At 37.6% G+C, this 26,572-nt stretch overlaps 1 protein-coding gene across 4 annotated transcripts in view; it reads left to right on the top strand.

Annotated features, from left to right (window-relative positions):
• Positions 1-13,445: 13,445 nt before the first annotated feature.
• Positions 13,446-26,572, top strand: part of bcl9l (bcl9 like) — a 96,890-nt gene continuing 83,763 nt past the window's right edge. For 3 of the 4 annotated variants that reach the window (XM_073929043.1, XM_005159239.6, XM_005159238.6), the window contains exon 1: positions 13,446-13,778. The gene's annotated coding sequence lies outside the window, so the exon portion shown is untranslated. 4 annotated transcript variants of the gene reach the window in all.

Below are 26,572 nucleotides of genomic sequence, written 5' to 3'. Positions count from 1 at the left end.
TATGCACCAAGTTTTGTGCAGCCGCTGCGATTGGATATTATACCAAAATTGACGATGCGGTGGTGTTATAGATTGTACCAAAAAGCTGAGGCCGGGGTGGGGGGTTGGCCACCACCAATGTGCAGCATCCACTTGGATGATGCTACGGCAGCCACAGGACAACAGCGCCAGCGCAGCTGTAGATGGAGTGTAGAGACAGTGAGAAAGTCAATTCAGTGGATGGGATTGATTGGGAGGCCATGATGGAGGGAATTTGGCCAGAACACCAGGCTTACACTCCTACAATTTACAAGAATGGGATTTTTAATGACCACAGAGACTCAGCACCTCGGTTTAAAGTCTCATCCGAAAGATGGCACTCACTGACAGTATAGTGTCCCCTTCACTATACTAGGGCATTAGGACTCACACAGACCAGACTGAGTGCTCCCTGTTGGCCTCACTAACACCTCTTCCAACAGCTACCTAGTTTTCCCATGTGGTCTCCTATTTAGGTATTGACCAGGCTCAGCCCTGCTTATCTTCAGTGAGTAACCAGTCTTGGGCTGCAGGGTGATATGGTTGTAAGATGTTTTGGATAAAATTGTCTGCTAAATGAATAAATGTAAATGTAAGCCTAGAGATTGCTGTGCATGAAAATCCCTGCAAGTTTCTGAAATACTGTCTGGCACCAACAACAATGCCACACTCAACATCACTTAAATCGCATTTCTTCTTCATTCTGATACTTGAACCTCAGCAGATTGTCTGGTGAAAGTAATGCCAATTATGAAAGTAATGTCTTGTGAATGACTTCAGATCATGCATTTTACCTCAAACACCATCAAACACAATAATGTCTGTACTGTAAATACAAAATGAAGAATGATACCTTGCACATTAATCCTAAAACGAATAACAAGAGTGATTCAATATTATCTTATCCTTCAAATGCAGCTTGAACCAGTTCTGAGTAAATATGCTGATAATAACCATAATGTAAGACTCTGAAATATTAGTGTGTAACTACTGTTTTCTATGCTTAATATCTTCAGTTATCCACAGGGACTCATCCAGCCTGCTCTCTCTTTCCGCCGGTGGCTGTCTGTGATGGAGTTATTTCATTTTTCTATAAAACACTGATGTGGGGGAAGCTCCAGGTCTCCAGAGAACTCCCCACCACTAACAAGCTAAATTAAACTTGTGAAAGACAAACAAGGCAACAAAAAAACGCAGTGGCACACACACACATTTCTCTTTAACCCACCTCAGTTCCTCCCAAGGCTAATTAAAAGCACTTCGTAATTACTTAAGTCACTGATTTGGCTGCGTAATTAGATGCTGTTTCTTCCAATTGCTCCTGTTGCACCAGATATTCTCCTAAGCAGTTTTTAGATTTGGTATGTTTACGGTGTGTGAGGTTGCTGGTTCGAGTCCCGGCTGGGTTAGTTGGCATTTCTGTGTGGAGTTTGCATGTTCTACCTGTGTTGGCATGGGTTTCCTCCCTGTGCTCTGGTTTCCCCCACAGTCCAAACACTGCTATAGGTCAGTGGTCCTCAACCAAATTTCTGTATCGGTCTGTGGATCAATTACAAATTATTCCCGTTTTATTTATTATCTGAGTCTGAACGATTTTTTATTTTGAAAAGTCTTTTATTTAGAAACATTACTGTATTCTCTCGCTTACATCTCGGTCACTAGAGCGCCCTACTTTAACCCACAAAATGCAAAATGTCTAAGAAACTCAACGTCTTTGGAAAATTTATTTGCTAAGAGGAAAAGGCCCAGTGAAGGGCCTACGAACTGCCAAGGAAGGGATCAACAACCCATTTGTGAACAAATCAGGTGAATCCACCATGGCTGTGCAAGAAGATCAACTTTTTTCAGGGGCTGTTCGCATTTAGCGTCTTTTCATTGCTGTTTCTTAACATGCGCTCTTCAGGGATCTTGCGTCCTCGTGTTCTCCTGTAACGTCATCATCAGCTGCCAAGGTTCAGTTCCAAAACTCAAGACCACAAGACCGAAGGACACGTAAAAGTTCCCGAATATGTTCTTGATATCAAGGACGCATAGATGCAGACTTGAGTGGAAAACTCGCTCCAGAAGAAGGTGGGAAGCGCAGCATTCTATATAGATTTATTATTAAAGTTCAGAGCTATGACTTATTTGACGGTGAAAGTAAACATTAACATGAAAATCTTTATAAAGGCATAAACGCATTAACAGTGTTTATTTGCTGAAATTCATATTAAAATTAGTTTTATTTGTATTGTGCAACGTATATTTATAATGTTTTACGCATATAGTACATATTGAAGGGGAAAACCAATAAATCGCTGTATGAATGCTGTAATGTTTAAATAATTTTCCCTTAAAAGCGCATAAAGGTCATGTGACCATAGGGAAGACCCAGGGAAGAGCACAGCATCTCATTTCTCACAGGACGCGTTCTCTGTTATCGCGGTCTCCCGAGTTCGTTCTTGCTAGGTAACTTGGCAAGACCGGTCTCCACAAGAACGCGAGTCTGTTCTCTGTGTTTTTGGAATTGAGAAACAGCCCTAGAGTTTGTGCAAGTTTATTATTTCCAATAGAAGTGTGCGCAAGTGACGTGACGTGCTCGCGACTTCCAGACGCACACTCCTAGTTGACTGAATGGCAGGAGCGCACCGCGAGTCACATTAAAAGAATTGACCGTTCAGCTTCAGCTTGTATAGAATAAACACATTTCAGTAAACTAATTACCTCAAAAAACACAGAACACCTAAACACTGCAGTGCTTTGTCATTTTTTCCATGAATAAAATTTGTATTTTGTATGTTGCTGGTCGCCTAGCAACCTACGAAAAACCACCTCATTTGAGAAGTGTGAGTGCTCTTAATCTGAGCGCGGTTCACTTGGGCTTTGGCGGGGTACTCTTTTATGTGTGAGTGCAAAACGTGCCTGAGCCCGAAACTGAAAGTGAGACGTGACTTTAAAAAGACTGATTCATATGGATTTATTAATCATTCGTGCTGTTCAATGAGCCCAAACTGTCGTAGATTATTAAAGACGCAATCCCCTCACTGCACCACAGCTGCACCTTCAGCAAACCTCCTAATACCTGCAGCACGAGGACTTTATGATTGTTTATGATTGTCAAAAGTGGCTGATCTGTTCGGCGAAGTATTTGACTGTGTGTCACCGCATCCCAAACGACTTAAATGATATAAATGAAGAAATCTCCCCTGTGCTAGGAGAAATTGCTTACTGAACAGGACATCATCAATGACGTAAGCATGTCCAGGCCGGAATATTATGTAAGTGCGGGCCATCAGGAGAGATGGGAGGGGGGACAATCGTGCTTTGGCCCGGTTCAAGGCAACTGTACATATTGTGAGTACGCCCTAAGAGTGTATGGATTTTTCCCAGTACTGGTTTGCACCACATAGGCTCATTCTGACAACGTAGCCCTATATACATTTCAGGAGATTGTAAATTATGTAGCTAGAAGTACGTGTGGCTGCATTTTATCCTTAAAACGAATGCTACAGGGCAGTGTGATGCTGTTCCTTTTCACGCTTACCCATTGACCACTTACCTTTGTATGGACCAATGTTACCAGTTTGTCTGGTGGCTCGACATGTAAGTTGGTGGACTTAAGATGCAGAGCGGATTTGATTGAGACAATGGAGTTGGAGTCCATCAAAGAACAGTTCAAAGAGCAGGTAAGACAAAAAGAAAATAAACAAGTAAATAATAGAGTGAGAATGTGGTAAAATCTGAAAACTTTTCTGGATTGCTTTTCAAAACACTGAGTTTAGGGAAGTAGGTAGGTGGGTCAGTCGGTGCTTTTTAAAATACTATTGGTTGGATTTAGGGAAGGGGGTGAGTGGGTGATATTGGTCAGTTGGTCAGTCAGTTTAGTCAACAGCAGCCTCTGGTGGATTTACGTGAGAACAGCAGGTGCGAATGGCATTCACGAAAGTAATTTGAGATCTAAAAAAAGAAGGATACACTACAGCCTCTGAAATAATGATGTAAATGATGTATTTTGCTCTCTCCAGAAATTTATATAGGGGTAAATTTTCTAAATGAGCCTGGGTTAGAGTTGCAGCTGAAAGTGCCTCCGCTGTGTAAAACATTCATTCATTCATTTTCTTTTCGGCATAGTCCCTTTATTAATCTGGGGTCGCCACAGTGGAATGAACCACCAACTTATCCAACATATGTTTTATGCAGTGGATGCCCTTCCAGCTGCAACTCACCTCTGGGAAACATCCACACACTCATTCACACTCATACACTACCGACAATGTAGCCTACCCAATTCACCTGTACTGCACGTCTTTGGACTGTGTGGGAAACCGAAGCAACCGGAGGAAACCCATGTGAACACAGGGAGAACATGCAAACTCCACACAGAAATGCCAACTGACCCAGCCGAGGCTCGAACCAGCAAACTTCTTGCAGTAAGGCGACAGCACTACCTACTGCACCACTGCGTCACCTGTGTAAAACATATGCTGGATAAGTTGGCGGTTCATTCCACTGTGGTGACCCCTGATAAATAAAGGGAGTAAGCCGAAGGAAAATGAATGAAGGTTTAATACGTGACTTTGACGCTCATAACCATTTTCCTTCAGCCTCGATCATACATCACTCCTCCTTTTTTATCATTCCCCTACTCTTTTTCTCTGCTCTTGTTATCCAATTCCATCAGACTCGCGGAGGGTAAACCAATTTACATTCTTGTTTTGGTCTTCAGATCCTTGCCAGTTTCCATGACAACACTGCTTTCGCACTCTTTCTCCCCCTTTCTCCTCCTCGGGATCTTTCATTCCCCACTGTTTCGCTCTCCTTCTTTACTCTTGACCTTCCTCTTCTGTCTCATTTTCCTTCTCTTTATATTCTGTTTGGTTCTAGCGTCCAACTCTCATTTCCTTGCCTAATTGATGTGCTTGCCGCCGTGGCACGGTAACGGCGTGGAAGTGAGACGGGCAGGAGGGAGATGCATCTCAAACGTCTGTATTAACACACATCACGCTCCCTGTGTGTTAAATGATCAGTGCCAGGAGGAAATGATTTGGGCGTCTCTCAGTCTCTGTTTCAAAAAGCTGTCTGGTCTTTGACGCTTTTATTTGCTGCTGTCTGCCGACCGAGAATCACTTTAAATGAGTGATATAATTAAATAACTCTGCAAATGATATTAATCATCACATTCGTTGGGTACAGCCATATAAACTACTCACAAAAATGCACACAGAGATCATGGGAAGACATTTTAAAACAAACCCTTGAGTCTTTAATATGCACTTTCCAGAAATTTGACCCTCTTTATTTAATATCGTTGCATTGCTCTCTGGAGTGCTTGAATCTGATTGGAGAACATGCATTCTGTGGTCAAATATTTGTGTTTAATGGCTGCTAACTATTTAATTGTCCCTAGCAACCAATTTCCTAAACGGCTCATGTTGCATTGTGGTCTCCTTCGTCCCACATATTACAATTCTTTTAAATTAAGTCAATACTTCATGTCAATTTCTGTTCATTATTTGATAAATAACCATGTAATAAGCATGGTAGTATCCATTTAGCTGGTCGTTATTGCGAAATGAACCTCATAGGGATGATACAAGACTTCTCTGTTTGTGTTTATTTTATGATGATGACCGGTTGTCTGTACATTATTCTATATTAATATCTTTGTTGCGGTTCAGGGTCATTTTTAATAACCTCATAACCTCAGCTATGCATTAGCTTCATCCCAGTTTGCTGGTACTTATGTACTGACCTTTCATAGTATAAGTCAGGGGTCACCAATCTCGGTCCTGGAGGGCCAGGTCCCTGCAAGGTTTAGCTCCAACTTGCCTTAACACACCTGGATGTTTCAAGTATAGCTAGTAAGACCTTGATTTGCTTGTTCAGGTGTGTTTGATGACGGTTGGAGCTAAAATCTGCTGGACACCGGCCCTTCAGAAACAAGTTTGATGATACTGGCTTAAGTAGTGCTCGCAATTTGTTCACATAAAAACTCCTACAAGAATATATGGACAATTCATTTACTAAAAAGTGACAACTTTATTCATTCAGTCTCTCTTAATCCATAGCAAATATGTTCATTTTTATTCATTAATTCAGAAATGTCCTTCAGGCAGCAACCTAGTACTGGGAAACACCCATACACTCTCAGATTCGCACATACTCATACCAACCCAAGCTCATTCTGAAAACGTAGTCCCGTGGACGTTTCAGGAGACGGCGAAATACGTCCCGGGAGGTACGTAAGGCTGCATTATATTTTTTTAAGCAAACGCTACGCGGCGGTGTGACGCCGTTCCCTTTCGCGCTTGCCGGCTGACCGCTTACCTCCGTGTAGAGGGCTTTCCCGCCGCAGTCAGTTTGTCCGGTCAGCTCATCGTGTTCATCAGCGGACTTCAGATGCAGAGAGGAGGAGTTGACAAAGGCATCTGGGTTCGACTCCGGGGAAGAGCGGTTCCAGAAACCAGGTATGACAAAAACAGAATCCAAAAAATAAAGCGAACAAGTTCATAACAGGGTGAGAATGTGGTGAAATCCGAAAACGTGGTAAAAAAAAAAAAAAACAGACGAGGGTTTTTCTAAATTGTTGCTCGGGTTTAGGGAAGTGAGCGGGCGGGCGGGTCAATCGGTAAAACTGGTTGGGTTCAGGGAAGGAGGAGGGTGGCACTCGCGAGAGACATTCGAGAAACGAAAAATCGCACACAGCGGCCTCTCGCAGATTCGTGAAAACAAAAACTGCACAAATACGTACCTCCCGGGATGTATTTCACGGTCTCCATAACCGTCCACTGGACTATGTTTTCAGAATGAGCCTGGGTTGACTCATACACTACGGCCAATTTAGGTTATCCAAATCACCTATAGCGCATGTCTTTGGACTGAGGGGGAGACGGAAGCACCCGGAGGAAACCCACATCAACACAGGGAGAACATGCAAACTCCTGTTCATCTTTAGAACACAAATATTGTCCCTCTGTTTAAAGTATGTTCGTCCAAAATTCTTTATGAATAATATTAACATGTTCAAAATTAAATCTTTAAATTGAGCAGATTAATTCATATCTGAACAGAGGCAATCACCATGACATATATAGAATAAACAGATTTCATTGATGCTTTTATTCACATACTGTATAACCAATGTACAGTATTCACATTTAGTAACTATGTTTCTATTTAATAGTGGCAAGGTGGCTCAGTGGGTAGCACTGTCGCCTCAAAGCAAGTAGGTCCCTGTTTCGAGTTCCGACTGAGCCGGTTGGCATTTCTGTGTGGAGTTCACATGTTCTCCCCATGTTCACGAGTGTGGTTTTCCCCCACAGTCCAAACACATGCGCTATAGGTGAATTGAATAAACTAAATTGGCCGTGGTGTATGTGTGTGAATGCAATATTGTATGGGTATTTTCCAGTACTGGGTTGCAGCTGGAAGGGCATCCGCTGTGTAAAACATATGCTGGAATAGTTTATGGTTCATTTTACTGTGGCGACCCCTGATAAATAAGCTGAAGCAAAATGAATGAATGTTTCCATCCAAAGATGCGAATTAAACGTATGCGCAAAACTGGAATATCACATAAAATATTTGCAAATTAAGCACCATTTGCATCCAAATAGTCAAGGAGAACAAAATCGTCAATTCCTGATAAACCGGTGCCAAATATGTAGAAGAAAAATAGAATTTGCTGCGGTAGGAAAAACCACTGTCAGCCCTTTACCTTCTATAATAGATTACTTCCACCTCAGAAGTTGAAACGCAGTGAACGTGTGGTGGCTTTTAGAAGTGTGAGATGGTCTTTGGGAGCGTAGAAGCTCAAGAGAGTTCTGGAGGTAATAATACTGAACTCATAAATAAATAAATAAATAAATAAATAAATAAATAAATAAATAAATAAATAAATAAATAACGAGAATTTATTAATGAAATGTAATATTTATTGTTTATTAGGAAATTTTAAAAATCCTATTTTAATGATAATATTGATGATAATGAAGATTATGATGATTATTATTATTAAGTAGGATATTGTTTATTTCATTTTATTTTTTGAAAAGTCTACTTTTACAACTTGACACATGCAAACCACTACAGAAATGTTCTAACCAGCAGGCTCATGTCATATACAGTACAGATACTTAATAAATAACCTACTAGCATTAATGTATGCTGTGTTTTTTGTTTTCACAAGCTTTGGTAAATTCCGCTTTTAAATAATAGGTCACCTTTAGCTTTCGTCATGAGCCGCGTCTGTGTTCAAAATGACATCAATGTTTTCAAATTGCACTGCGAAGGCAGCACAATTGTAAACATGAAGATCACTATAACTTAACTGTAAAATACTTTTAAAGCAAATTACACCGAATAGAGACGACTTTAATGCTCTTTTAGGTTCTAAGGTTCTAAACAAACAGGGCATAGGGGGGATAACTGGGAATAGAACACAGCCAGGAAGTGTGTTTCTAACTACAGCTCTAGAAGTGTAGTTGCAAACATACAAGTTTGCGATGCAGTTTGCGAATGCTCGTTGGAATGATGGATTTGGGAAATGGAAAATCAACAAAACATGTTTGTAACGACGGAACTTGCGAGACCTTAGTTGGCTAACAATGGTTTTTGGAAACGCATCCCAGATTGGTTTAACCAGGTTGACTGAACATAAAACAATTAAGTTGACCCCAAAAAAACTCAAGAGTTGTGTTATTTCAACTCATTTTAAACAAGCAGCAAAAATATTTTTTGAATGTACACTGAAAAAAAATATTTAAAGATGATTTATTAGATTTACTCAATTTTTTACTTTAAGTGGTTGTAAGCAATTTATTTGGGCTGAATTTAAACAAAAAAATTAAGTTGAACATTATTAAACTTAATTTGTTTGTTTAAATTCAACACAAATAAATTGTTTGCAACAGTTCTGCATGCAACACTTTTTTCAGTGTACAAGGGTGAGTAAACTATGACAAACTCCCCACGTAAGTGTTTTCAAGCAGCAGAAACACTGTCAAAAAAATGCTGAGTTCCACACAATGGATTTATTTAGGAACAACATGAAGGTTAACTTACTAGTTTTTAAGTTGATTGAACATAAAACAATTAAGTTGACCCCCAAAAAACTCAAGAACTGTGTTGTTTCAGCTCATTTTAAATAAGCAGTTTAAACAAACAAACAAGTCCACTAAACAGAAACAATTTTGTATCTCTACGTAGATTCTTAGTACTTTCAATGATTCATCTCTCTCCCTCTCTCTCTTTGCCACTTTCTCCTTCAGGCTTGGCATTAGAGAGTGTAACACAACACCAGATCTGGGAGACAAAGAAAGAGCCCAGTTCTTTTCAGGAATACACTCTTGCCAGTGCAAAATATCTCTTCTTTTTTTACTTCAGTCATACAACAGTCAGGTTTCAGCGGTGTTTACTACACAATTTTAACAGCATAATTAGAACGCTGCATTTCTCTTGGTTTCATCATGTATATGAGATTATAACGAACACTTCCTTGGGGTGCAAAAATATAAACACAAGCAGCTCATAAAGGAGCTATTTGTATGCGCACAATTAGATTAGCTTGTATTTCAGTTTATAAAAGTGGTTGATTTCACGGTGGTGCAACTTTTGGTGCATTTAGCGCAAGCCTGTCGGATATGAAACTGTGCTTAATTCACTTTAGGACTAATCCTAGTGTTGTTTTGGATGGATTGACGAAATGTCCGTAAATTAATAAATTCATCAGGGCTTCACTAAAGGGACTTTTTGGACTTTGAACTGTTTGGTGCACCACCAGAGGGAGTGCTCACCTGTGAAATGATGACTGCACCAGCAGTTGAGGGCTCCAAATGTTTCAGAGGGTCTCGTGCCTCCCAGGGACAGAGCCCTGATCAGGCATATGCCAGGTAAGGGGTGATCTAAGAGGGTTGATACATCTGATACCTCTGTTGTCAGATCAGGTTATGTGTCTGATGTCTAAGTGTGCTCCTTTCAGCAAACCACAAAACTGTGTGGCTCAAAGTTTTGGTGAGAAAGCAGGGAAACATGCTTTGATCAGTTGAATTTGTGTAACTCCAGTGTTATTTTAGATTTAATTGTAGCCCTATATATATATAACCCCTATTTTCTGTTTAATGGAAAGAAGACACATTTCTAAACATAATTTTACTAACAAATTTCTAATAATTGATTTCTTTTATAATTGACATGATGACAGTAAAAAAAAAAATCACTATTTATTTGTAAGATAAAATTCAGATGAAAGTGATATTTAAAGGCTTAACTAGGTTAGGCAAGTTAGGGTAATTAGGCAAGCTGTATAATGATTGTTTGTTCTGCCGACAATGGAAAAAAAAATAGAGCTTAAAAGGACTAATAATTTTGACCCGAAAATTGTTTTAAAAAATTTACGACTGCTTTTATTCTAGCCGAAATAAAACAAATAAGACTTTCTCTAGAAGAAACAAATATTATTGGAAATGATTAAAAAAGCAAATTCCTTGCTCTTTTAATCATAATTTGAAAAATAGTTGAAAAAGAAAAAAAATAAATCACAGGAGGGCGAATCATTTTGATTCAACTGTAAAGAGTAACGGAATTATGACATTTACTCATAAATCAATAAATAATAAAGTAAAAATAAACTACTTTATGTACAATCCACGAGAGGCCACTGTGTACGCTTTTTCAGATCTTAAATTTCTCTCGCTTTTCATGCCTGCTGTTCCCTCATAAATCCACCAGACGTCACTGTCGACTGACTGACTAATTGACTGACCCACCCTACCCCTTTCCAAAACCCAACCAATAGTGTTTTCAAAACCACAGATTGACCCGCCCACCAATTTTCCTAAACCCAGCCGACAAATTTGAAAAGCAATTCAGAAAATGAAAAAGCCCTCGGCTGATTTTTACCACATGCTAACCCTTTTGTTTACTTGTTTATTTTATTTTTGCCTTCTGTTTTTGTCTTACCTGCTTTCTTGAACTGACTCAAACCCCGTCATCATAGTCATCTCTCTGCATCTGTAGTCCACCTGTGTACATGGTGAGCTAACTGGACAATCATCATACTGCCCCGTAGCATTGAAATGCAGCCATATGTATTTCTGGCTACATAACTAACGATCTCTGGACATTTATATACAGCTACGTTTTCAGAATAAGCCTATGTTTTATTTCTGAGATGGGAAGATGGGGTAAAAATTACTATTAGTTGGGTTTAGGGAAGGAGGGGGTGAGGGATTGGTTGGTCAGTCAGTCAGTCAGTCAGTCAGTCAATTGAGAACGGCCTCTGGTGGATTTAAGCAAGAGCAGCAGGCGTGAATGGACATACCTCCTAAGATGTATTTGGTGCTCTCCAGAAATGTATATAGGGGTGTGTGCACAACAAAAGTGTATAAAGTATTTTCTAATTACTGCTGTCTGTTTCTCTTTTGCTATTTGTTAAGGCAAAAGTGCAAAGGCAATGGTTTGACATGGCTGTAAATAAATAAAACTTAACTTTGTCCTTATTTCTATTTGTTTGCTCTGGAACCAATCACAGATTATTGAAACTGAAGATTGAGAAGCTGTGCATGAGAAGGAACGTAAGCACTGAACACCTGAAAAATCTATATAATAACTATATAATAACTAAACTAAACTATATAGAGTTTATATATATATATATAACATTATATGGCTGTAACATTATATGGTTGAAAAAAATCTCTCAGCCAATCAGATTTGAGAGCCATAACAAATCTACAAGTTTTTTTAGTATTCATTTATTTATTAATCATTATATACTATCATTTTGTATTAAGTGGCCTTAACTAATACGTACTTACATTAAAAGTAATCATTTGTTACAATGCAATTTTTATGTAAATGTATTTACAGTGTACTTATGATTGATTACATACATCATTTCTGTAAATACATCTTTAATTACACTGTTGACCTTCCCTTGCACCTTAGACCACCCCTAACCCTACCCTGTATCCCACCTCAAGAGCATCAGATGTGCACTGCAATACATTATGAACACAGTAAGTACATTGTATTTTTTGATGCAAGCACATATTAGTAGTGGAATGAACCGCCAACTTATCCAGCATATGTTTTACGCAGAGGATGCCCTTCCAGCTGCAACCCATCTCTGGGAAACATCCATAAGCTAAAGACAATTTTAGCCTACCCAATTCACCTGTACCGTATGTCTTTGGGGGAAACCGAAGCACCCGGAGGAAACCCACGCCAACACAGGGAGAACATGCAAACTCAGTACAGAAATGCCACCTGACCCAGCCGAGGCTCGAGCCACCAACCTTCTTGCTGTGAGGGGACAGCACTACCTACTGCACCACTGCATCGCCTACATATTAGTTAAGGCCACTTAATATATAGTCGGACCCATGACTTTCATTCATTCATTCATTTTCCTTCAGCTTAGACCCTTTATTCATTAGGGGTTGCCACAGTGGAATGAACCAACATCTTATCCAGCATATGTTTTACACAGCGGATGCCCTTCCAGCTGCAACCTAGTACTAAGAAAGGACCCATTTTTTATTTTGTTTTATTTCTTCTCTGTAAAGCCCATTACGATATTATGATATTTATGACTAAAAAATTCTGTTTGTTTTATAAATATACAAATACATTTTGAGAATGTTTCCTTTAGTGTTTATTGCTTAGTTCATTCTTTTTTGATAGTTTTATTCACATATTTGCTGCAAAACCTACTAAAAACTATTTTTTTTGAATATGTAAAAAATGCATATTATGATATGATATATATTATATATATTATAATTATATATTATATACTTTTTAACTGATTGTGTGTTATTTTGATCTAAAATGAAAGCCCATTGAAACAGCAGGAAACAGTAATATAGTAATAAAGTGCTTTCTCTCTGAGTTTGAGTGAAAAAGAGAGCGTATGCCACTCAGTTAATTTTTAAATCATATATATATATATATATATATATATATATATATATATATATATATATATATATATATATATATATATATATATATATATATAGTATTTGTTTATAAGTAAACAAGTACATTCTGCAGAATGTTTTCTTTATTTATTATTTACAAATTTTATTATGATTTTATTAACAAATTTGCTGTAAACCTATTGTAAACAACAATTTTCTGGATAATATTTAAATGATATTATAATATTACTATAATAATATGTACACATAATAATTATATTACAATAAATAATAATAATTCTGATTGTAAAAATATTTTGTATGATTACAAAAAATAATAACTTAATTATTCTTTTTAGGTGACGGTGTATTATTATGATCTATGAAAGCAGCTCATTGAAACGGCAGGAAGCGGTCCTCATATAGCTCTATGTGTGTGTGAGTGTGTGCGTGCGTGAGAGAGAGAGAGAGAGAGAGAGAGAGAGAGAGAGAGAGAGAGAGAGAGAGTGTCACTCATATGTGTGTACAGTGAGTTGAGTAATGAGCGCGAGCGCGGCTGTCTGTCTGAGCGCCTTCTGCTACCTCTACAGTACAGGCTGGAATAAGCAGACAGCGTCTCCAACAGCGGAGTCATGATCCGCCGTCTTCCCCGGGACTCATCTTCCGCTCGGAGAACCACCGACACACCATTGTGAGGCATCTGATATTTAACCAGCGGCTTTACTTCGGGCCATCGCATTGGTCGCTTTAACGCAGCCGGGGAGGATCTTGCGCAGTGGCGGCGGACACTTCGGGTGATGTCGGCTGGCCGTCACTCTTGACATCGGCCTCTGCTCGCAGGACGCACGGCGGAATGGGGTAGGAAAGCTTCGCGGTCACGCACCCACACAAGCTCGGCGTAAAAATGCCCTGACAGACCGCGTCGAACTGTCACGTATGGCGGCGCGTCGGTAGCGTTGCGCTCCGGCGCTGAACTCGCCGTCACAGCAGCAGCTGTAGGGGATCCTGGAGTTAGCCTCGCCTGCTAACTGCCTCTTCAGTGCAATGGATGCTAATGAGCTGACGATAGGCTCGGGCCCGTCTCCATGTGACCGTAAAAAGACAGGAAAGACTTGTAGCTGCTGCTTTAGAGCGAGTTAGGGCTTTTCGACTGTCGTTTGAAGGTCTGAGTTTAAGGAAAACGCGCGAGGCTGTTACAATGTCGCGACTGATTGGCAGAAAGAGGCAGGCACTTGAAGAATGTGACGGTGAATGTGGCCGCTGCTCTCCATCAAGTCAATAGAGAAGCGGTAGTAGTACTGTCAGGCGTTAGCTTTCTTATTGTGGAAAAGTGCGTTGCGAACTGTCAGGGCATGCATGCAGAACATTTGTTTCTCTTTGCATTTTGAATATTGTGCAAATGAGTGTTGTGCATACACACACACACAGTGGCCGTTGCATCACATACCAAAATATCAATCCAAGAAGCATTTACTGTAAACAAAGAGAGCACAAGCACTGTTTGTAAGCCAAACACAGACACATAATTTGTACACTGTTCAGAATGTTATTGTTTATAGTTTAATAATGAGTATTTTTAGATTTAGAGTCCTCATTTATGTCATAAATTTGATCTAAACTTGCATTCATCCTTTTTGAAGAGTTCAGATGAAGCGCTAGCTCCTTTCTGTGCAGTAGTAATGAATGGGGATTGAAGCTCGTGAGCTTGAAAAGGAGACCAAAATATTGTAAAAGGGTTTCATATACTGTACGACACATGGATGATATTCTAAAGCTCTTAATAAAGGGATAGTTCACCCAAATCTGCAAATTCTGTCATCGTTTACTCACCAAACTTTTGTGACTTTCTTTATTCTGTTAAAAACAAAAGGGGTATTAAGAAGAAAACCGGAAACCTGCTTACTTTCATGGTGTTTGTTTATAAATCAATCATTACAGGTCTTAAGCATTCTTCAAAATATCTACTTTTGTGTTCAACAGAAAGTTATAATGGTTTTGGACCACTTGAGGGTGATTAAACAGTGAGCAAATGTTTATTTTTGGATGAACTATCTCTTTATACAGATTTGTGTGAGGAAATGTATCAAATTTACCACCAGTGATGCTTTGCGTATGCGAGTTTAAATCAAGTCTTAATTTTGAACGAATCATTCAAACTGGTTTTGTGAGCTCGATCAGCAGATTCATTCACTCAGGAATAATTCATTCATGAAGTTTTGTGAATGTGCCAAGGAGAACTAGGGCAGATGTGGAGATATTCAATAAGCGGTGGCTTTAATTGTATTCTTTTTGTCACACAAATCTGTTGTATAGTTTCAGAAGACTATGGTGGAAGTTGTATAGACCACTTTTATGGTACTTTCACCCAGATTTGTTTGCAATCTTGCTGCTTGGCATACCTAGTTGTTCATAAAGTGATCAGCACATACTGCATTGAAGAAAGAAAGAAAGAAAGTCATATAGATTTGTATATAATGTCAAAATGTATGTCTTGGCTGAATTATACTAACTACACCTTTGTGAATATGAGGGAAACTCAATTAAGATGACTTTTAATTGGTGGTTGACCAGGGAAATAACTACAAAACGATTTAGGAAAGTGCATTTCTTGTTTGCGAATGACCTTTACGTTGATGTTTTTATTTTCTAATAGACTTAAATTAAAGTACAAGTGTTTGAATGATTTTCTGGATCACTTTAGATGTGTTTACCTCAGTATATTATCTGATATTCCTATGGAAAAGCACATGGTTGATTGATTAATTGATGAAGATGCTAGCCTGATAGACTTTTATGATGATGTAGTAAACACTATAGACATTGGGTGGGGGTGTGTGGGGGGATTGGGGGATCATCCTTCAATATTTACATGTGGCCATAGTATCATTATACAGTGGCTTGTTTGTTGTTATGATGACCCAAAAACAGTTACATTTGGATGTTGCTCTGCCTTAGCTGTCTAAAAACTGATTAAGGGATTGAAATGATTGAGATGACCTATCAAATCAAAGTGGACAGGTTTACTGTTTACAGTAGCAGAGCACAAATTCCAGCTCAAAGGATCAGTTTTAGTGTTGAAAGAGAGCAAAGATTAAAGTACAAAACTACAAGAATGACTGAAATATATCTAAAAAAAACACAATAGTAACGCAAACTCATTATTGAAAATGTAGTAACATTTAAATTAATCATGTCATAACTGTATTTAATGAGACAAGCTGTGCTTTGCATGTTAAACATGTCAAATAAAAGTCCTTGCATGCAAATAACACTTGCTATAATTATTAGTTAGGGCTGGATGATATGGCCAAAATGCAATCTCGATAAATATTTTCCATATTGAACAATAGTAATATATATTTTGATAGAAGTTGTTAGGGCTGTGCATTTTGGGAAAAAATATCTAATTGCGTGTTTTTGACAGATATTGGATTTAATTTAAGCTTTAAGTTGATTTTAATTTAATTCAGGCTTCAGCTCAATAATCTGTAAGCCGTGACAACAATTCCGCGACAGCTCTTAAAAATGACCTGTTTTGTTTGGTGTCTGTGACTTTAAAACCAAAATATTCCCATATTACAAATGCTGTTTTTCTTTGATATTAATTCGTCTATGGCGTTTCTTTGGGGAGTTTGCATTTTCTCCCTGCGTTCGCGTGGGTTTCCTCCGGGTGCTCCTGTTTACGCCACAGTCCAAAGACATGTGGTGCAGGTGAATTGGGTAGGCTAAATTGTCCATAGTGTATGAGTGTGTGTGGATGTTTCCCAGAGATGGGTTGCAGCTGGAAGAGCATCCGCTGCGTAAAAACTTGCTGGATAAGTTGGCCGTTCATTCCGCTGTGGCAACCCCTGATTAATAAAAGGACTAAGCTGACAAGAAAATGAATTAATTAATTCGCTATTAATGCTTCTGAAGCAGCAGATGCCGCAATCCTACTTGTCAGTGCATTTCTGTTAGTTTATTTTTTATTGTTGGCGTAGTTCAGTTGCGCAATTCTGATTGGGCAGAACGAAAGTGTGCTCACTCAACTGGCTTGTTATAAAGCCCCGGTTAGATCACATGATTTCCTTGATGTAGGGTGTCATAGGGCAGTGGTTCTCAAAGTGGGGGTCGGGACCCCCCGAGGGGTCGCGGGGCAATGAAGGGGGGTCGCCTGGTGATTTCCAAAAATCTATTTATTTTTTTAAACCATAAGAATTAACATATTTTATCCATAACTATACTGAAAATAAAAATAGTCCTTTATAGTTACTATATACTATATAGTGAAGCTTATGTTTACTAGTTCTATTGGATTGCGACCCCTGGGGTAATTACATTATATTAAAGGCAGCAATAGCGTCAGATGCATTTTGATTTTATAACATCAGGTTATACTTTCTGGCACATTTTAAGCACTGACACAAATTTAATTGGTGTGTCTGCGTCATTGCATGCAAGGTTTCGGTATTCATAACCACCCCAGAGGATATTGGGGGTCGCAAGTCACTGGCATTGTTAATTTGGGGGTCGCGGGCTGAAAAGTTTGGGAACCCCTGTCATAGGGAGTGGTAAATTACAAATGGATGTCGTTACACAAGATTCGATCGTTTCTTCTCGTGTAATGTGGCATAGTTCACGACAACCGATACCATGCAATGTCTTACGACAGAAACACAGAATTCTAGCATGTTTAATTTTCTGAAGCATAGTGGACTGGTTACATATATGCATATATATTTTATATCTCAGCTTCTTGCGATTACCTAATTGCAACATTTCAAATTGCGATTGTGAATTTGATTAATCACACAACTCTAGAAGTTGTTAATGCTTCCAGATTTAAAAGAGTACCCCATAAATGACTGAAGCCACAAAAATTAGAGGGTCTGATCCATTAAATGGCATAACATATTTTCGGCTGATAAATTTGGCGAAATTCAGTTTATCTCTAATATTAACACTCTTTTTGATTGCCATTGTTACACATTTCTGCTGTGTGATGGGCTCTTAGATCAGTATTGAGTAAAAAGTCAAGAGCTTATCATAGTTATTGACCTAAATTTTATAATGGTTCGATATGATATCGTTTATCGGCACAGCCCTAATATAAGTCATAGAATTTCCTTCACCGCTCTGTTTCTTTATGCTTGAAAATATGGTTCTCTATTATTGAAGACATGATTGTGTCCTTGGCAGTCGTATTCATCCTGACTGCAACACAAGCTTTTTTTTTTTTGACTTTGGCATGGCAAATAACAGTCTTGAAGGAGTAATTTAACCAAAAGCGTTCATCCTTGGAGCACAATTGTTTTGCAAAATTGGTTAGTGCCACTCAAGCTTCCGACATGACACCATAAAATAGTCTATGAAACTTGTGCATTATATTGGAAGCTATATATATGACAGCTTTGTTTCTGAAACTTGCTTGTAATTAAATATGGCAAATGGAAACTCTCATTTATATTTTGCTGTATGGAAATGAGCAGCTGGGACCTTTTAAAGAAAATAAAAAAAAAATATATATATATGTATTGTTTTGTACAGAGAGAAGTCATGAGGAATTAAAAGTTCTCCTTGAAACAGTGTATTTACTTGGGAATAGTGCACATTGGGGCTGGTTTTGATTTTCTTGAGGATTGATTGGGTTGTGAAATGAGGAGCTTGATGACATCACACAAAATATTTGTAGTTTTAGAGACCCATCAATATTATTATTGTTTTCTTGATGATATATAATATGCATAAGATACATGACTGTGCATTTCAACTGAATATTTGTCTTAATTTGAATCAGATGGCAGCTTTTCTTCTGAAACTTGCATGCATTTAAATATGGCACATAACACCTTTATTTATTTTGCTGTATGGAAATGAGTGTCTGGGACATTTTGCAAAACATTAGTTTTTTATTTTTACAGAAAGAACCATGGATCAGATTGTAATAGCATGGGTTACACCAGTTACAAAATACGTCAAATATTAAATATATATATATATATATATATATATATATATATATATATATATATATATATATATATATATATATATATATATATATATATATATATATATGTGTGTGTGTGTGTGTGTGTGTGTGTGTGTGTGTGTGTGTTTAATATATTGTTTAAATTGAAATAGTCATGTTAAATATGTCTTTTAAGAGCTAAAGTGGCAGATTTAAAAAAAAAAAGCTTTTTCTGTTGTGTTTGGCTTGATTGAGCACTCGCCGAGATGAAGCTTGATGTTTTTATCTGCTGAGAATTGATTGGGTTGCGAAAGTGGGACTTGATGACATCATCACATGGAAAGAGTAGTTTTTTCTTCAGTGGAACATCAAAAGTTAGCATCCCATCATGTGCACTACACTCAAAAAAACAACCCAGACTCATTCTGATTATGTACCCCTATATACCTTTCTGGAGAGCACCAAAAACATGCCAGGAGCTATGTTTTTTGCAGTTTTTGTTTCGCAAATTCGCCAGAGTCCACTGTGTACGCATTTGAGATCTCATATTTTCCTTGCGAGGGCCATTCGTGCCTGCTATTCTCGCATAAATCCACCTGACCACCCATCCCCTTTCCTAAACCCAACCGACAGTGTTTTCAAAAACAATCCAGAAAAAGAAAAGCCCTCGCGGTAGCCTGATTTTTACTGCATTTTCAGATTAACTGGGTTCTCACACTCTCAGAAATAAAGGTACATAAGCTGTCACTGGGGTGGTACCTTTTCGAAAGGGACACATTTGTACTTAAAGGGTCCATATTGGTACCTCAAAAGTATATATTAATACCTAAAAATCTTAAGAGGAACACTTTTGTACTTTTTAGGTCCTAATATATACTTTTGACAAATTAATATTGGTCGTTTTAGTATAAATTTGTATCTTTTGAGAAGGGACCATCCCAGTGACAGCTCGAGTACCTATATTTCTGAGAGTGCACCCTGTTATTTACTTGTTTGTTTTTTTTTATGTCTTTTGTTTTTGTCTTACTTGCTTTCTGGAACCGGGTTTGCCTGATTTAAACCACGTCGTCGTGGTCAGCTTCTCTCCACATCACAAGTTCACCAACGTACATGGTGAGCTACTGGTAACAGCGGGAAAGCCATCCACACGGATGTAAGTGGTCAACTGGTTAGCACAAAAAGGAACGGCGTCATACTGCCTCGTAGCGTGCATTTAAAAAATGAAATGCAGCTATACGTACTTCTGGCTACATAACTAACAATCTCCAGAAATGTATATACAGCTACGTTTTCAGAATGAGCCTATGTTGGATTTCTTCCATTATGATATGAATTAAATACATATTATATACACTGTAAAAGATTACATAATCAAAAGGCATAATAACTTATGTTTGTAATAGTGCTGGGAAAACATAATTACGATTAATCACACCCAAAATAAACTTTTGTTTTGACATGATTTAAATGTGTGTACTGTGTATATTTAAATTATATAAATACACGGATCACAAATCTCATGATCACACTATGGTTTTTCAGTCACGGATCTGATCATTTTTCGGATCAGCAAAAAAAGGAGGAAACAAATGTCATTTGCTTTCCATTTATACAAAAATATTAATTACTGCAAAAAACATTGGTTTTAACACACATAACTTAGGACCTGTAATTTAATAAAAATAACAATAAAGAAACACCCAGAAGAAAAAACGGAAAATATTCAATACGAAAAATGATCTGATGAAACGTTCCTCTGGTTACTTAATTCGTGATCTCCAGAAATGTATATAGGGCTACGTTTTCAGGATGTGAGACCATGTTGCAATATTTTTGCTGCTTGTTCAAACTATACATTTATAATAAGCTGAAGTAATTAATTAATTGATTTCTTAAGTTTTTTTTTTAGAACAACTTAATTCTTTTATGTTCAATCAACTTAAATTTGTAAAAACAATTCGGTTAACTTAATTGAATTTTGTTGGGAAAACGTGAAGGAGTTGTGTGAAAGCCAGCATTTACAGTTTATAAAAAATCTGAAAAAGTTCCACACAATTCCTTCATGTTGTCCAAACACAAACCGACTAAGTAGCTGAATTGTTTTTACAAATGTAATTGAATTGAACATAAAACAATTAAGTTGTCCCAAAAACAAAAACCTCAAGAATTGTGATGATTCAGCCTATTTTAAATAACATGCAGCAAAAATCTGTCTTTTGAGTAGTGCTCACATTATTCTTTTTCCTGTCAGATCCCCAGGGCCTCAGTGACGCAAGCTGATTAAGTTAGTGCAGTGCGTGTGATAGAGACAGAGATAGTGATACTATGAGCTGACCCCAGATCAGACAGAGCTGATAATGTTTTCTCCTGATAGTTTCGGCACCACAGTTGCTTTCAATTAAATGCGTCTTTTCCCATTAAATTCGCTCCATCAAATGAAGCCGACAGATATAGTGCGAGTTTCGAGGGAGAATGTGTGAAGTGTATTCTGGCAGTATTTTGGCTGCTCTTTAGCCCACTGGCCATACAAGCCATTAGCTGTAGCTGCGAGCGTGATATCCTAGCACGCTATTTTTAGCAGCTCACAGAGTTTGCAACTTGATCTGAATTGTCTTTGAGGCCCAAGGCTCTCAGTGCGCTGTGCCCCACATTGGCTCAACACCTCGTAGACATCAGCAAATGTTTTGGAGAGAACCGCCCAAGAGATGTGCTTTTAACGGGATCTGGATCATCTATAATGTGTTTTGACGTCACAGAGATCAGGGGAATGTGACGTCAATCTCTGATTGCTGCATGTAGGAAATTCACCCACCCTTGTCTCACCCTTTAGTCTTGTATCATCATGTTGGAGGGATTTTACCGTGCAGGAGATAATATTTAGGTAATCACCCTGTTCAGTTTTTCTTTTTGTGACGAAATATAAGGCCTAATCTACATTTAAAGTGACTGTATGGAAATGGAGTTACTCATTGGTCAATGACGTGATGTTACCCAGCAAACAATGTTGTATTTAATAGACATCTAGATGTAGACAGCTTGGCTAATACAAGACTGAACTTGGGCTGTCAGTGAAAATCTAATAGACATCTATGAATAGCCCAAAACTAGACTTGTCGTCAAATAGACCGATTGGACAGATTTTATATGTGTAGTCATTCATTAATGTTTATTTGATGACTAATTTAGTTTTGGCCTATTCTTAGACATCTATAATGGCCCGTTTCCACTGAGTGGTACAGTATTGGACTGTACAGGTCGGCACGGGGCACCTTTATCAGGCTTGCGTTTCTACTGCCAAAAGGGAACCAATGGGCACCAATTGGTGGACGTGGTTTAGGACAGAAAGTTTCAGTCAATGTCATTCTCGCTTGAGGAAATGTCAAAGTAAAGCTGTACGTGTCGTTCACAGATCATATGAGAAGCACTTGTTCCTTTGTTTTCATTCTCCTGCTTGTCCAGGAGCTAGTGACGTATCTCTGTAAACCAATAGCGTTCAGCTACGCGTGTAGTTCTGCCTTTTGGTACTCTTTTGTCAATGTTGGTACCCTTTGCAAAGGGTATCCAAAAAAGTGGTACAGTACGGTTCGCTTTTAGGTACCTTTTGACAATGGAAACAGTCATAAAAGAGTACTGAACCACACCATACCACTCAGTGGAAAAGGGCCATAAGATTTTTACGGACAGCCTAAATTTAGCCTTGTTTTAGCCAAGACGACTGTCTTTAGAAGTCTAGATATCCATCAGACATCTTTTAAAAACAAAAAAATGCTTGCTGGGTAGTTTCATATAATTTATCAGTGTGCATTAAGGCTGCGCAATATATCGTTTTAGCATTGAAATCGCAATGTGCTTATCCACAATCTGAATCTGAATGTCAGATTGCTAGTATAATTAAGCCATGTTTGAAAATAGTCATGATTGTGGAGTCATTACAGTGTTTAAATCATAAAGTGACCAAAACATTGATCATTTATGTGTGTTTTTTATAATTTAAGTCAGTATTCAGGCATAAGAAAGATTTTAAGAAAGATTCATTGTATGTAAGTGTGTGTATATACACACACACACACACACACACACACACACACACACACACACACACACACACACACACACACACACACACACACACACACGATGAAGACTAAACAGTGTTATTTTCATACATCCATTCATTTTCCTTCAGCTTAGTCCATTATTCATCTGGGGTCGCCACAGCGGAATGAACAGCCAACTTATCCAGCATATGTTTTACACAGCGGATACCCTTCCAGTTGCAACTCAGTACTGAAAAACACCCATACAAACTCATTCACCTATACACTCATACACTGCGGCTAGTTTAGTTTATTTAATTAACCCATACCGCATGTCTTTGGACTGCAGGGGAAACTGGAACATCCAGAGGAAACCAACACGGTGAGAACAATCAAACTCCACACAGAAACGCTAACTGGCCCATTTAGGACTCGAACCAGTGACATTCTTGCTGTGAGGCAAAAGTGCTAACCACTGAGCCACAGTTTCACCCCACAGTGTTATTTTAAACAAGATTATTAAACGTGTGTATCTGAATATAGCTAAACTTCCCAAAAATCATAAAGCACTGTATGTATTATTTGTACAGTAATAATGTTCTACTGTATTTCTCAATGTTTGTGATTGGTTTATTATTTTTTGTGTTGATGCACTCCCTTACAAATCCATCCTAATGTATCTAAAATTATGAATTCCTCTAAATAGACCAATTCATTTTATCTGGTGAAAATATACTCTGTCGCAAAATATATTAGAGAAAAATACAATATCGCAATGTCGGTTTTTTACGATACTGTGCAGCCCCAATTTACATAAGTACATGCAGGAGACATATTAAACTTGTTTTTATTTTTATTTTAAGAAATATTTATTTTGGAATATTTTTGTTTGCCCTTCCAGCTGCAACCCAGTACGGGGAAACACACATACACCCAAACACTCCAGCCAATTTAGTTTTATTCAATTGACCTATACCTAGTTGATGATTCATTCCGCTGTGTTGACCCCAGTTTAATAAAGGACTAAGCTGAAGGAAAATTAATGAATGAATTCCCCTATAGTGCATGTCTTTGGACTGTGGGGAAAACGGGAGCACCCAGAGAAAACCCACACGAACACAGGGAGAACATGCAAACTTGAAATGCCTACTGGCCCAGCTGGGACTCGAACCAGAGACCTTCTTGTTGTGAAACGACAGTGCAACAACTGAGCCACCCTGCCACCCCCCAAATCAAAAATAATAATATTAAGATTTTTAAAATCCAGCAGGATCAGTGACATGGCTTCAGTTTCAGTGGCAACTTAATCTTCAAAATGCATAAATATAATTCATCAAAAAATATTGTTTATTTAATTTTAGTTGTCATTAAAAACAATTATTATTTTATAAATATTATATAATATATAATAAATGAATTTATTAATACATATTAAATAAATAAGTTAAACTCGGTTTTAAAAATCACTAAAAACATTACACTGAAAAATATTTTAGCATTATTTTAAATAGCTTAAGAATATTAAGAACTGAATAAGATGTGTAGACATGTTGAAAAATTCAAGGAAATGTTATTTAGTTTTTTTATATCACTTGTAATATGTTCAAATTATATAAAACCAAACCATTTAAGCAAGAAAATTACACTCTTATCCTTACTTCATTAGAACTTGACACGTTTAAAACTCGATTGAAAAACATGTTCACCATGTCATGTGTTTTAAACTATAGGTGAATTCACTACATATGTTTGCGCTATCAAAATCATGTTCAATCATCAAGTTGTCAAATCGAGATTGCTCTTGGTGAGGGAGAATGTCACCAATTAGTTCAGTAGCACAATACGTGTCAACACCATTTCCATATAAGGGCTTCCTGCAAACTCTTTCCAGTGCTGTCATTCAATGCTTTTAGCAAACAGGTTTCTTGAACACTCCCTCCATATGCGATTGGCTGAGCAAACAGATTGTCCACTCGAACCCAACCCATTGGTGCAGTCAACACTGCTGCGTCGTGGCTGCTTGGGATTCTTAGATAAACAGAGCAATGTTTTCATAGCGCCACAGAGTCACAGTGTTTACACTTTTTCAGTGGAATCGACCTAGAAATTCCATACTTGCAGTTCTCTGCAGACTCTGGATAGGAGAAATTATTTGAATGAAAATTAAACTAAAAATCAGTTTCATGAAAATAAAATCTCATTCAACATTTAATTATTACCTCACCATTTATATGATGATAGTAATACATAAATAAAACATTTAACCTGGATTTATTCCTTCAAATTACATAAATACAAATTAGTGACTTGACTATTTTCTATGCCATGTAATTTCTGAATTAAAATAATATTTTTTTATACATAAAGGTGTATGTAAAATAACAACACAATAATAATAATAATAAAGACAGGGAGGTACAATAATGCTGATATCATTAAAGATTATCTTTAATCAAAGAAAAGACACACACACACACACACACACACACTCACACGTGTTTATATATATATATATATATATATATATATATATATATATATTCTTTATTACTTTGTATTTCCTTTTCTACAAATGCAGTTTTACTATATATATATATATATATATATATATATATATATATATATATATATATATATATATATATATATATATATATATATATATATATATATATATATCAGGGGTCACAATAAACCGCCAGCTTATTTAGAAAATATATAATAATGTGAAGCGGATGCTGACAAAAGGAGTGCAGATCCAAATGCAGGTTTTATTTAACAGAGAATGGTCAGGCAAGCAACGGTCAACACAGGGACAAACAAATGTATACAGACAATCCAAAGTCGTGGTCATAAAACAGGCGGGTGGTCAAAAGGCAGGCAGAAAGCGATATAAACAAACAAAACAAAGCAAGGGTCACGTGTTGTAATGTTCACAATAAACAGTTAAACAAGACTCAGCAATTAGTGTGTGCGTCTGTGCTGCTTTTAAAGTCCATGTCATCAGTTCTGAACAGCTTCAGCTGTGTGTTAGCAATCAGCAGACAACCGGAACAGGTGTGAGTGTGTGGTGCATGACTGGAACTATAGTCCATGTGATGGCAGATTTGTATATAACAATTTATTATATAAGTATTAATATAGAGAATTAAGTCACATGCATTGCTCAGGTGTGAGTTTTTCACAGACTTTAAAAGAGTGTATGGTGCTGCGAGTCTCGTCTATCAAGTCTATCAGGTGACTGGTTGGGCCATTCCACAGCTTAATTTTCTTTCTCTGAAACCATTTGAGGTGTTCCTTGGCTGTGTTTTGGATCATTGGCTTGCTGTAATGTCCACCCTGGTTTCATCTTCATCATCGTGCTTATGTAGATGTTGGACTGAAACAGCTAATATTCATTTACAATGAGGAAGGGCAGAGAGTTGCTGAATAACTAATGTGAGATTTCAGCTGCTGTCTAGGCTTTCACTACCTTTCTACACTTCCCTTTCTTTATGTGTTCAATACTTTTCCCCTGTGACATTTCATTTTATTGCACATAACTTTGGAAACTAATCAGATTTGTTTTCTTTGCATGTATGGATTTTTTTTTGTTGATACTACTAACATCTGGTGAAAATTTGAATCAACGGCCCTTTTAGAAATATGTTTTCTAAAAAAATGCT

Source organism: Danio rerio, chromosome 18 (genome assembly GCF_049306965.1).
Source record: "Danio rerio strain Tuebingen ecotype United States chromosome 18, GRCz12tu, whole genome shotgun sequence".
In the NCBI taxonomy this organism is placed as follows: Eukaryota; Metazoa; Chordata; class Actinopteri; order Cypriniformes; family Danionidae; genus Danio; species Danio rerio.
This window is presented reverse-complemented; position numbering and strand designations above follow the sequence as displayed.